At 43.6% G+C, this 12593-nt stretch overlaps 1 protein-coding gene across 1 annotated transcript in view; it reads right to left on the reverse strand.

Annotated features, from left to right (window-relative positions):
• EFNB1 (ephrin B1) overlaps nucleotides 1-12593 on the reverse strand; it is a 59721-nt gene that overhangs the window by 21007 nt on the left and 26121 nt on the right. The window lies entirely within an intron of this gene.

A 12593-nucleotide genomic window follows, 5' to 3' on the forward strand; every position in this document is an offset into this window, starting at 1 on the left:
ATTCATCACACCTCATTTCCATGATGTAGCTCACCGCCCATCCTGCAACTTCCTCAATCTTATGTTCCATCATGAAGGCACAAATGTAGAGAAGGTGCAGAATGAGGAAACATCCAAGATGAGATCAAATATGTAATCAGAACATCAAGAGCCTGCAGCAAGGAAGCAGGAACCGGGAGCCCCAGAAGCCAAGACACTGCAGGAGTTTAAGACAGGGTTTGGCATTTGGACATCACCCAACATTAACAAAACATGTGAGGAGACTGGGAGTGTGTATGCTGCTGGCTTACAGGCAGCTGGCATCTCACACAGTCTTCGTGAGACACCTCCATGCTGCTCCAAGTAGGTCAGGTAAGGCTGGAAACTTGATCTTGGCGTACAAGGCCAGGTAGCAGTCTCTCCTTTCTGTATACAGCCCAAAAGATAAAGTCATAATCTGAGAAATGCACATGGTAGGAATGAAGGAGGAAAGGGTGTCTAGTCTCAGCTGGCCAAGCCTGTAGGTGTAGATGAGTACACGTGTGAATCATCCGAGTCTGTCTGAACCCCCAGGCGGCTTCACACAGGAGATAACAGCCCAATGCAGCAATTTGTACACCTGTAAAGAACTGCCATGAATTTACTTTATCTACCTGGGGAGAAGACAAAATCCCCAAAAAAACCTCAAAAGCAGATGTTTTCTACACCTGAAGGCTGAGCTTTGCTTCCTAACCTTCCAGGGGCAGTGCCAATGTGTCGGTGACCCACGGGTCATTTACAGAACAGAAACCCTGATTTCTCCACGTCAATACGGGATTACAGCGCTAATAGAAACGTATGGCCAGGGAGGGAGATCAAATGATATATCATTAGATTTTTATTCCGTCTGGAGAGCGTTACTCGGTCACCAGCACGTTTGTTTGCCTAATGGCTGCAATCTTATTTATAGCACAATAAAGACAGGTTTACCAAGAAAACGAGTCTCGTTAAATATTTAACCACATGGTTGCCAGAGTCACCCATATCTGATTACTCGTCCCAGCAGAAGCCTTACAATGAAGGTTTCCAGCCCCAGGAGGGAGCAGTGACAAGCACTTCATGCTCCGATGCACATTTCAGGACACGGAAATTCACTTGTTCACTTAAATAACATAACTTCCACTGCAAACACAATCTCATGCAAGAGGCTACGTGAAAGGCAATTTACATGGAAGTCTTCATTCAGTAATAGCAGGTTCCTAAACCAAGGAAGATTAGGTCTGCGTAAGAACACTGAGAAGAACACTAAGATCTACCGTAACATCTTAAGACGCTTGCTAGATAATACTGGCCTCCAAAGAATCATTGATAAATGATAAAGCATTACAGATCTGTCTAGGACCAATAGCACCTACCATTTGGTGACAACAAACTAATACCCCAACATGCGACTAGCCTGGATGGTCTCAATAGGCCACAAAACCTGGAGATTCTGATAGCCCATCGTTCTCCTTACATGTGTAAGAAAACTGATGAGCAATCGGACAATTGGGCATAAGAGCCAAATGCACCTTTGGGTGTCCACTCCATAGCACACTATATGCCAATTTAATTAGAGTAAAAAAAATAAACAAAATAAGGTTGAACATCAATCTACGACAATTCGGCACTCTTCAGAAGTCATAAAAAGCCACCGCTGTCAAGGGTATGAAGTGGTTAATGCGCGAGTCACTTAGTATACAGGGGAGGTCTCGGCCCTTCTGGGTTTATATAAAAGATATATTTCTACACACAAACATATATATTGCAGTCTCCAGGGAAAGACATAAAGCCTCGGCAGGGCGTCCCCCAGCAAATTGAGACACCGAACACAAAGGCCGTCTCACAGGAGCCAGTTAGCTCTGCACATTCCTCTCTCCCCGGTTCCTTGGGAGAGCTATCAGGTGGCAGGCCCCAATTTTCTTATTGTTCAGGGAGGTGTTTTCTGATGGGAAAGGTGAAGAGGGGATTTGTGAGGTCTGAAAAATGATCCCTTCGAGTTGGGTAAACAAGAAATGCTTTGTTGCTAGGCCAGATTCACAAGCTGTGTGATAAATGCGTGTGTTTAATGTGTGTATGGTGACATGCGTGGACCTGCGTGCACAGCGCGGGGAGAGACATCATTCTCGCAAAGCCTGCCGACAGCGTCCCTCAGGAAGACGAAGGCTCATGGGATGAAGGCTCCAGATCTGCGCATTTCCATATTTTGATCAATACACAGAAGACTATTTCACAGGCAGGAAAGGTTCGCTGTGGTTCAGGCTGTCATTCAAGTCCTCCTTTAGTGACATTGGGGAAGGAGTTCACAAAAAAAAAAAAAAAAAAAGTTAGAAGTAAGTTGCCAGGCTGGAACCTCTGCTTGACAAGTTCATGAATATTAAAATAGAAAATCTGCATATCCTTAGGGCTTTAGGCTCCACTGGGGGTGGGAAAGAAATCTGTTGTGTGTGTGCCGGGAGGGGGAGAACAAGGATCCCCCCAGTCTTTGCCTGACAAATCCTTTTCACGTCCCGGCTTGGCTTTTGTTTTAGGATTTCCACGATTGTGCTGGGGTCTCTAAAGCCGTGTTATCTCATTACGTTCCACAGCTCTCAATACTGGTGATTTGCATATGAGAGAGTCTAAACAAGCCCCCCTCTCAAGTCCCCACAACACCCCTTACCCTCATGAAGTGGGCAAGTTAACGATCAAAGCGGTGTAATGTGGCTTACATTCCTCCTCCATTCAGCCGCATAAAGGCTGGCACAGAGGGGGTGGGACTGCCAAGCCAGTTGGCAACAGGGCAAGAAAAGTAGAACAAAAGCCAATAAATCTCCAAGAATTCATAGCGAATGACCAGTCAACGGCCCCATCTGCTTCACCTGACACCATTTCATTAGGTATCAAAAAGAATAGACATGACGGTAACAAACCTCGCCTAAGAGGTTAAGGATAATATTCCCGGGTCTGAAGAGCCTAGTAAATCTCATTTCTGGTTGTTCCACTGAATATTCTTGGCCAAAATCTAAAATACTCAAAAGGGGGAAGTCTGATTCGAATTGGGAAAATTGTCCCACCACTCCACCATCACTATAGGTATAAGACTGTGCTCACATGTAGTGCAAATGCCGCGGCTTTTTATTTCCCTATTTTCTGCAGGTACCAGAATACACAATTTTATTTGTGCTTTTGCCAAGTTTTCCCCTATTTGATGCAGATCTGTAGATGCACTCTTAGTGATTTTTTTTTCTACAGAAAAGTTTTGATTTTGCCCTTAATACCTACATTTTTTTTTTTTTTAAAGCCCATAGAGAAACACCAAAACCGCCCAATGATCAGGAGTTTAAGAAAATCACAGCCACTTTGCTTGGACAGTTAGGCTGAAGATTTTCTGCACAAAACCCGAAGTTGAAAAAAACAAAAAAAAACGCATTATTATAATGCTATGTGGCACTCTGGCCTAGTGTGCAAAAAAAATTACATTTTGCACTGACTATAGAAGGCAGATAACTAATTTTTCTAGAAATTGGCTTAGAGGGCATAACTTCCGCTGTTTGCTACTGACGTGTATGAAGGTCTTATTGCCTGGCTACTAAGTATGGCCTGTAAAGACTTACAGTAATTTGACTTTCATGACTAATAACTAACCTAATAAATTATCTGACAGATTATGTCCAGTTTGGTTTGCTTTCACAACCCTTAGGATGAAATTCATTGGCGGGATTGAATATTTTTGTAACATTATTGTTGATTACTCCCAAGAGGGCAAAGTCACTAAGCAGAACATTAAAATGACAAAGGAAATGACAATCAATATATTTAGTAACACAGGCTAGTTTTTATTCCCTCTGGGCCACATGGCTTGGTTGAATGATCCGCTAAATTTGAAAAGAGTGAAAAAAAATGTCACTTCACGCCAGTCAATCACGCCTCCCTTCCAGGAATACCTCTACACAAGATACAGCGCGTTACAATGGAGAAATGGGGCAAGGCAAACAAATGGGGATAGGCAAGCAAGACAATGGAGAATTCTAGGAGTAACATCTAGTCCTAGAAAAGTACGCAAATAGCATTATGGCAGCTTGTTACTCACTTTAGTAACTTCAAAGCACCAATAATAAAATCTATCAACTATGAAAAACTATTTGAAAATAATATATGCATTAAAATGCAGTTCTCAAAAAACAGTGTATTATTGGGTTATCCGCAGACCTGCTATGCGAGGGATTTGCAAAATTTGGTGCCTGGTTTGTACACCTTTTTGGGTTATTTTCCATTGATTTTCATCTGCATGTAATGCCAAGTTTACAATCAATAAAAATTGGTCGAAAACCTGGAAACTTATCTTATCCTCATCTATTGTATAAGCCTGAATTTATAAAAATGGCAACAACGTTCCAGACACTTTAATATCTTGCTGATGCACAAAAAAAAAAATCTCCACTATTAAATCTACAGTTGAAGGGGGAGAGCAAAAAAAAAAAAAAAAAGGCATCATTAAATAGTTTAATGAGCTTTGTAAAGACAGGACGCAGCCTGTGCAAGGTGTGCCAAGCATGCACTATTTCCATCATCTAAAAAGGTATTTAAAGAGGAAAAAAAAAACAAAAAAAAAACCACACACTACACATAATGGCATAGAGAAGATGCCCTTTTCTGTAGACAGACGCCCAGACGTAAAATGAGGGTCTAATTCTATGACACAATTGTCTACAAACTGCAGGGCAACTCCTAACACATTTTACAACATTGTTATGTTGTAGGGGAATTAACTGTTCACCATCAGCATTCCCCAGTGTCACAGATGCCTCTTTTATTGGCAAAAATCATTGAGACGCAGCACTTGACAAATCACTAGAATGCTTTAGTCATTTTCTTTGTTAATGCCTCGTAGTTATGCAAAAAAAAAAAAAAAAAAAAAGAAAAGAAGGCCCCCCCGGCTCAGAAGACCCCTTTACTTGCCTCCTATAAATGCTAGCCTCAGGGTCCTGGCCACAAGGTCATACATGATGTCGGCATACTAGCCATTGTGACATGCACGTTCTCCAAGTTCTACCTCTAGATATTCATAGATGGATGATTGGGAGGTGACGGAGCTTCTGAAAGAAGGACCCAGATATTCTAGGACAGGGCTGGTACAGTCATTTGTTTTACTTATACTAGTCTGCCCATGTAAAATTTTCACACATTGGTTGTTGGGGTCGCAGGCAGTTTCAGGAAAAGTAAGCTGGTCAAATGTAAATGTATTTAATGAGATGATGAACAGAGGTATGGGTCTCAGAGAGATAGAGATAGATATATGTGTGTGTTTTCACGAATGTTTGAGCCCATGGACCCATTCTATGTCCATTTTGCAAGCCGGCGAGAAAATCTCACCATACGGATGTCACACAGATTCTTACATGTGAGAAAAATCCTCGCACTGCACACGGATGACATACGGATCACTGTTCAGGGAACATTTCTGCGATTCTCATCCGTGTAAAACGGACCGATTTTTTTTAGACGTTGTGTTTGACTCCAGCCTAAAGGAGATCCCCCAACATTAAACATAATGGTATTTTACTTTCTGATCAGGACCTTGCAAAAGAACAGGGGCAGCAGCATTTTTTTCCCTTCCACAGCAGCACTGCCATCTATCTGCACTGTAGGGAAGTGCAACACAGCCCTATGTATGTGAACGGAGCAGCTCCCAGTACAGCAGTGCCACTTGACAGTAAAAATGAAGAATTGACCCCATAACTGAGCGTATTTACACCATTGTATAATAATTGGGAATATCCCTTTAAAAAAAAAAGAAAAAAAAAGTAATATCTCCAGATTATTTTAAATTTTTTTCCCTAGGGTTGGATTTATTTATTTTTTTTCAAATTTTGTAAGGTTCTTTCCACCAATCTCTCCTATCGGGAACCAATGTACAGTCTGAGGCTACGTTCACATTAGCGTCGGGCGCCGCTGCGTCGCCGCATGCGTCATGCACCCCTATATTTAACATGGGGGCGCATGGACATGCGTTGCATTTGCGTTCTGTGACGCATGCGTCGCTGCGGCGCATGCGTCAGGGCGCACAGGACGCAGCAAGTTGCATTTTTTGTGCGTCCAAAATCAAGCAAAAAAAGGACGCATGCGTCACAAAACGCTGCGTTGTGCATGCGTTCACATTTGCGTTGTCGACGCTGCGGCGCACAACGCAAATGTGAACGTAGCCTGAGTTAGGTCAACGCAGCAGTTTTTTTTTTTACTTGGAACCAGAGGTGACTCCAGGTCACCAATAAGCTGCCACCTCAGAAGGAAGATAAGACTTTTCAATGACTGTCCAATAATACGGAAAATCTGATGCTTCAGAACCTGTCCGGTCCCTTTTAGGCTGCATTCATTTATATCTTCAGTTTTAAAGCTGAAGTCTTAAACAGGTAAAGTTTTACTTTTATTCTACTTCCACATATGTAGCAAATATTATATGTTGCAAATATTTTATATGTACCTGCCTGAAATCAGCTGGGCAAGGAGTTTGGCAAGCTGGAAAGCCCCCCAAGGCAAATGTTAAGATTAGTTTCAGCTTTGTATTAGTATGCTTTGGGGTAGTATGGTGCTACCTGCAGGTCTTTTTTCCTTACTGCAGGTTTATGAAAATTAACGTTTAAAGTGTATTTTGTGATCACATCGTGGATATGTGGTTTGTTTGGCTATTTTCTTGCTGAAGGGGGCAAGCTTACCTTTCAAATGGTGTATTATTTGTGTGTGTGGGTGCAGTATGAACGGAGATACAAAGTAATCACCGATGAAGAGTGTTTTGAAATATAGAAGGATTTTACTTATATAGCACCATCATATTCCCCAGCGCTTTACAGACATCATCACTGTCCCCATAAGGGAATAGAGATTGAGTCCTATCAGTATGTCTTTGGATCATGAGAGGTGAAGGACCCCGGAAGGAACCCACACAAACACAGGGAGAACATACAAACTCCTTGCAGATGTTGTCCTTGGTGAGTTTTGAACCCAGGACCCCAGCGCGGCAAAGCAACAGTGCCAATGAATGAGCCACCGTGCTGCCCAACGTATTTAGATCAGCAAAAACATTCCCACGGCTTTGTCCTTATACTCACAAATGTGATGAGATTAGGCAGAATTTCTGGAGACAAGCACATCTCAGAATGAAAGTCTCTTGGACCTAGAAAGCTCTGGCAGTTATTGTGCAAGTACGTCATCACGTCATGCAACGTTCAACAGTCAAGTAAATTGGCATTAACTATGGATGTCAAAAATTTGCCAAGTAATGAGTTGCTTTAAAGATATTAAAACCTTTACAAAATATGTCATATACTAAAATGTAGGTATAATGCTTGATTTATACTGCAAGTGCTTGCTTTCACCATACACATTAAATGTGGTCATACCGCTAAAAAGAGTAAAAAAACAAGAAGCCATCATATTAGGGTGGTAAGGTACCGGCAAACCCTGAAGTGCACCTCCTTCAGCACTGCTTGGGTTAATTACAAGGGAAGATATCTTGCCAAGCGAGCCCAAGGATGAATAGTGAAGCTCTGTATCATTACGTAATACTGATCAAGAGGCGCACGGCTACCACACAGAGCTCCACTATAGGAAGTGCGGCATAAAGGATCTGGGCAACAGCAGACACTGGATCTCCACAGTCATGTGGCTGAGGTACACAGTCGGGGCGGAGAGGACCTTACTGTGAGAACCAAACCCCCAGCCCTGCTAATTAAAAAAAACTCCTCCCCGAGGCCAGTATGGGGGAAATGAAGGAGTCTATATACTTGAGACAAGTATAGCTCTATTGTCTGGGGTTAAAGGGTGACTCTTAATGGACTGTCCAAGACAAGGGACAGGCAGAGCTCTTTGTGCCTCTATTCCTTCTGCTTATTCACGTGGCTTCCCCCTTACAGACACACTTAAGCCCTCTTCTGTCTCACACACCGGCCTGTATTGATGTGCGCTCTCCACACCCACTTTCTGGTCTCTAAATGGATTTACAAGATTCACCAGTGAGGCAGAAACCAGTTTCTATAGCAACCTTTGCTCCTTCACCCCCTTCTCTACCCTACTCCCCCCTCCTTTCCCGATATCTCCATGTCGACCCTAGGCTATTCTCCCTCCTTCCCCAATATCTCCATGTCTACTCTACCCTATTCTCCCTCCTTCCCCGATATCTCCATGTCATCTTGATCACTGGCTTCTCACCTCAGAGTTGAGAAGGGATGAAAAATAGAAAAAAATAACACCTCCACAGTAACGCCTCTTCTAACAATGAGGTAGAGGAGAAAGCTGCTGCAAAACTCACTCAAATCATCTTGCAAGCCCACAGTGCCCAATGGTTTGTGTCATCAGATTTTGGCTAGGACTACATGGTAACTTTAGCCACACGACATGAAGATCACTTAGGAATTGGCAATGAGCTTGCATGTGAGCAAAAGCTGAAACCTACAGGATCTTGGGCCCATGCTGCCGCAGTAGAAGTTGTAAGTGACCAAGTTACTCATGACATGGCTGCTTCTACGCGATCCACAGGCCACTTAACTATTCACAGGATGCGGTCATGTTAATAAGACCCTACACAACCTTGAGAACACAAGACCCCTCCATCGTACAGCAACAAACACCATATATAAAACAAAGGCAGGATGGGGCTGAAGGACACAGGAGAAGCCTACTACACAGGCCCAGCAGTGCATGCGGGGAAAGGTTGCCCACCCAAATGTTATTCCGAGGACTATCCAATGTAACATAGAAGAAGTTCATAGAAAAATGCATGTGGCACTCACCAAACGCGTTGTAAAAGTCCTTTTATTCTCCCACTTTGTTAGGGTTGAGGACGTTACATGCCCTTGATGTAACATCCTCAACCCTAACAAAGTGGGAGAATAAAAGGACTTTTACAACACGTTTGGTGAGTGCCACATCAATTTTTCTATGAACTTCTTCTATATGCTACTTTAAAGTTGAGCACCACCGTGTGTTTCGAAACCACCACCGTTATGCAGTTAAAAGAGGATCTGACTAACACGAGTTGCCTAATGTGATTCATCAGCTATTGCCACATCTTGGTGCCTTTTTGCTTTTTTCTTTTTTGGTTTTTATCTAATGTAACATGCTACAGCAATTAGGTGGTTTATAAAACTACCTGCAATAAAGGCAAAGAGACAATATTCTCCACAAGGTGTTAAAAGTAATAAAGTTGAAAGGGTTAAGGCCCATTAGGCCCCATTTTCCATCAGGATCTCCTGCCTGCACCAGACAACAGAACTTGAGGCTCATTGTCTCTTTTCTAGCGCCAATTAAAAGCCGGGCCTGTCACTCACATCATTCAGGGATTTTTTTGTTCCTTTACTGTCATTTCCTGTCAAGTAAACTTCTTTCTGCCCATGCCTCCCTCCTATGCAATGAAAAGAACTAGTGGCGGCCCACCCTCTTACCTCATTCTCAGCATGGAAGATGAAGTCCCGCAGTGAGGGAGTGCAAGACTCCTGGGCAAAAAGGCAATTCTTTTGACAACATTCACAAATCAGAGCCGCTAGGCCTGCAGGGAGATTAGGCCAAAACACCATTGCCAATATTCTAGCATCTTATGGAAGACATATGGTGGCCCACTATTTGCCTCTTTTCACTTAAGGGCAATGGCAGCTTTCAAGAACGTGACATGTACCTACTCTGCTATAAGTCATCCTAACAAGATTTACATGACCAATTTGCAGCTTTTGTGGCAGATCTCTCACATGAGGAAAAAGCTAATCCTAAGACTGTATTCGGACATCAGTCTCCTGCAGCTCCCGTGGCCGCTCCCCCATTGGGCTCTATATGTAGGCCGGCAGGCATGATGGCTCCTCGCCACATGAGAATCAGGGAACAGCCAAGTTATATAGGCTCTTAGATTTTATAATTAATATCCATAAGTGGATTTTGCTGCAAATACACCGGTAATACCCAACACTAAGATGTTTGAAAATTCTGACTATTTATTCACTGTTGAATTAAATGGAGAAAATCTAAACCAAATAAACGACATAATTGGACAAAGACATAAAAAACTAAAGACTATGCAGCTCTTCTGTTCCTGGCAAATTTACCGCAAAGGCTCCCCCCTATACATTAGTCTAAAATAGTCCGAAACCACCAATATCATTGGGTCTAATGCGTATCGGAGTCTCCAGATTCTCCTTTAACCCGTTAATTAATAAAGAGATAAGCCACTGAGCTAGAGCTCTCTGGCAGAGACTTTCCCAGATCCACACCTGGGTTTATCATAGTCTCAGCCGAGCTTTCGTGTATATGGAGAAGTCAGGAGAGATAGCCGATGGACGAGCACCAATTCAGCCATTGCATGTGTCTTGGGACCCTTAAGGTACCGTCACACTAAACGATATCGCTAGCGATCCGTGACGTTGCAGCGTCCTCACTAGCGATATCGTTTAGTTTGACACGCAGCAGCGATCAGGATCCTGCTGTGATGTCGCTAGTCGCTGAATAAGGGCCCCTTCACACTGGTCGATTCTGCTACGATTACGACGCATTTGCGTCATATTCGACATCGCAGTACGAGCTCGTAGCCAGCGGTCACACTCTACGATGTTAACGCTTTTTCTGACGTAGTTGCGATGTGAACGTCACGCGTCGCAATCGTACGCTACCCTTCACACCGCCATAGTCCTACGACTCCGAGCGTGACGTATTACCAGCATGGGCGTGCTAAAACGTCACGCCCAATCAGGAGACAGGTATGCGGAAGCCCAACCCACGTAGTCGCATTACGAGCTCGTATGACCGCCGTCACATACTACGATTTCGACCGCCACAGCGAGACATTTACGACGAAAGAAAGTTCTGCTCTTTCTTTCACATCGTACGATGCTGGGCTGCGTCGCAGATCGTAACGCCATGTCACACTTTGCAACCTCTGAACGAGGACGGATAAACGTCACAAATCGAACGCTCGTTCAGACTTTGATTGCACAGTGTGAAGGGGCCCTTAAGTCCAGAACTTTATTTGGTCGTCCGATCGCCGGGTATCATTGTGTTTGACACCAAAAGCAACGATACCAGCGATGTTTTACACTGGTAACCAGGGTAAACATCGGGTTACCAAGCGCAGGGCCGCGCTTAGTAACCCGATGTTTACCCTGGTTACCAGCGTAAAAGTAAAAAAAACAAACAGTACATACTCACCCAGCGTCATACCTCCCCCAGCGTCTGCTTCCTGACACTGACTGAGCGCCGGCCCTAAAGTGAAAGCCGCTGTGCTGTTAGGGCCGGAGCTCAGTCAGTGTCAGGAAGCAGAAGCTGGGGGACGCGCAGGTGAGTATGTACTGTTTGTTTTTTTACTTTTACGCTGGTAACCAGGGTAAACATCGGGTTACTAAGCGCGGCCCTGCGCTTAGCAACCCGATGTTTACCCTGGTTACCCGGGGACCTCGGCATCGTTGGTCGCTGGAGAGCGGTCTGTATGACAGCTCTCCAGCGATCAAACAGCGACGCTCTTCATGTTCACAATGGTGTCATCATGACGTCAATTTCTAATGGAAACTCATGAATCATAATGACCACAAGTAAATCAATTACGTAGACTGCAATAGGGGAAGACCACGCTCATGGACTTCGTACAGGACAATGAACAAACAAAACCCATCAGACGGGGAGGGAGCCTTTATTGTTTGAGCAGAGTGAAATTAGTTTACTTTTCCCAGGGACCCAAAAGGGCAAAATTCACTCTTCAATGGAGCACCAGCCTCCCATTACAGCAGATACATGGATTATGGCACAATTGCGCTCATGCAGACAGCTGGGGAATAGTCAGCGTCTTCATACTGACCACTGAACTCTGACTAGGTGTTACTTATTGACCGAGCAGCAATAAACATATGAGATCAGGTAATGGCCCACCTCCACCACTATGGACATCAGGCTTACGGCCATGAAACATGCTGACAATTGAAACAATGGAATTTGTTTAAGAAAAATGCAGACATGGGGAACAATAAAAGTGAGTCCATTAACCCCATTACACGTCATAGGTCTTATCCTCATGATGACCACAATAAACTCAAACTTTTCACTCTTTAGTCCATTGACACGGCCTTGAAAGCAGAGACAACAAATCAAAAGGTGTTCTGCAAGATTTACCTTGAAGAACAGAGGTATAAAAACTATCTTACAAGGCTGAGAGATGAAGCTTGCCCCAGCCGAGAAGGTCATCACCATGCATCTTATATGCAACAGGGTCCAAAAAAAAAAAAAAAAAAAAAAAAAAAAAAAAAAGCTGCTTCTTCGAAATCTCCAAGAAACCTGAAGGCCTCATGTATTTATGAGTGCCTTGAAGAAAATATGATGCGACATGCCAAAAAATGTAAATTCCGAAACAGATCGTGTTTATCAGCTGTGTACCAACCAGATGTTCGGCAATTTAACCCTTTCCAGAGAACAGCATCCAGTGCCCACCAAGTACTCCTTTCCTCTCAAACAATAAGGGGATTAAAATCCAAATGAATTCTTGTCCCACCCTTCACCAAGTTCTTCTTCCTAATTCTTGCCATCTTAATTATACCCTCGCCTCCTGTCCCCCCAAAGGAATTCCAGGCAGCCTCGGGCTCCCTCTGTAT

This window comes from Ranitomeya variabilis, chromosome 2, assembly GCF_051348905.1.
Source record: "Ranitomeya variabilis isolate aRanVar5 chromosome 2, aRanVar5.hap1, whole genome shotgun sequence".
Taxonomy (NCBI): Eukaryota; Metazoa; Chordata; class Amphibia; order Anura; family Dendrobatidae; genus Ranitomeya; species Ranitomeya variabilis.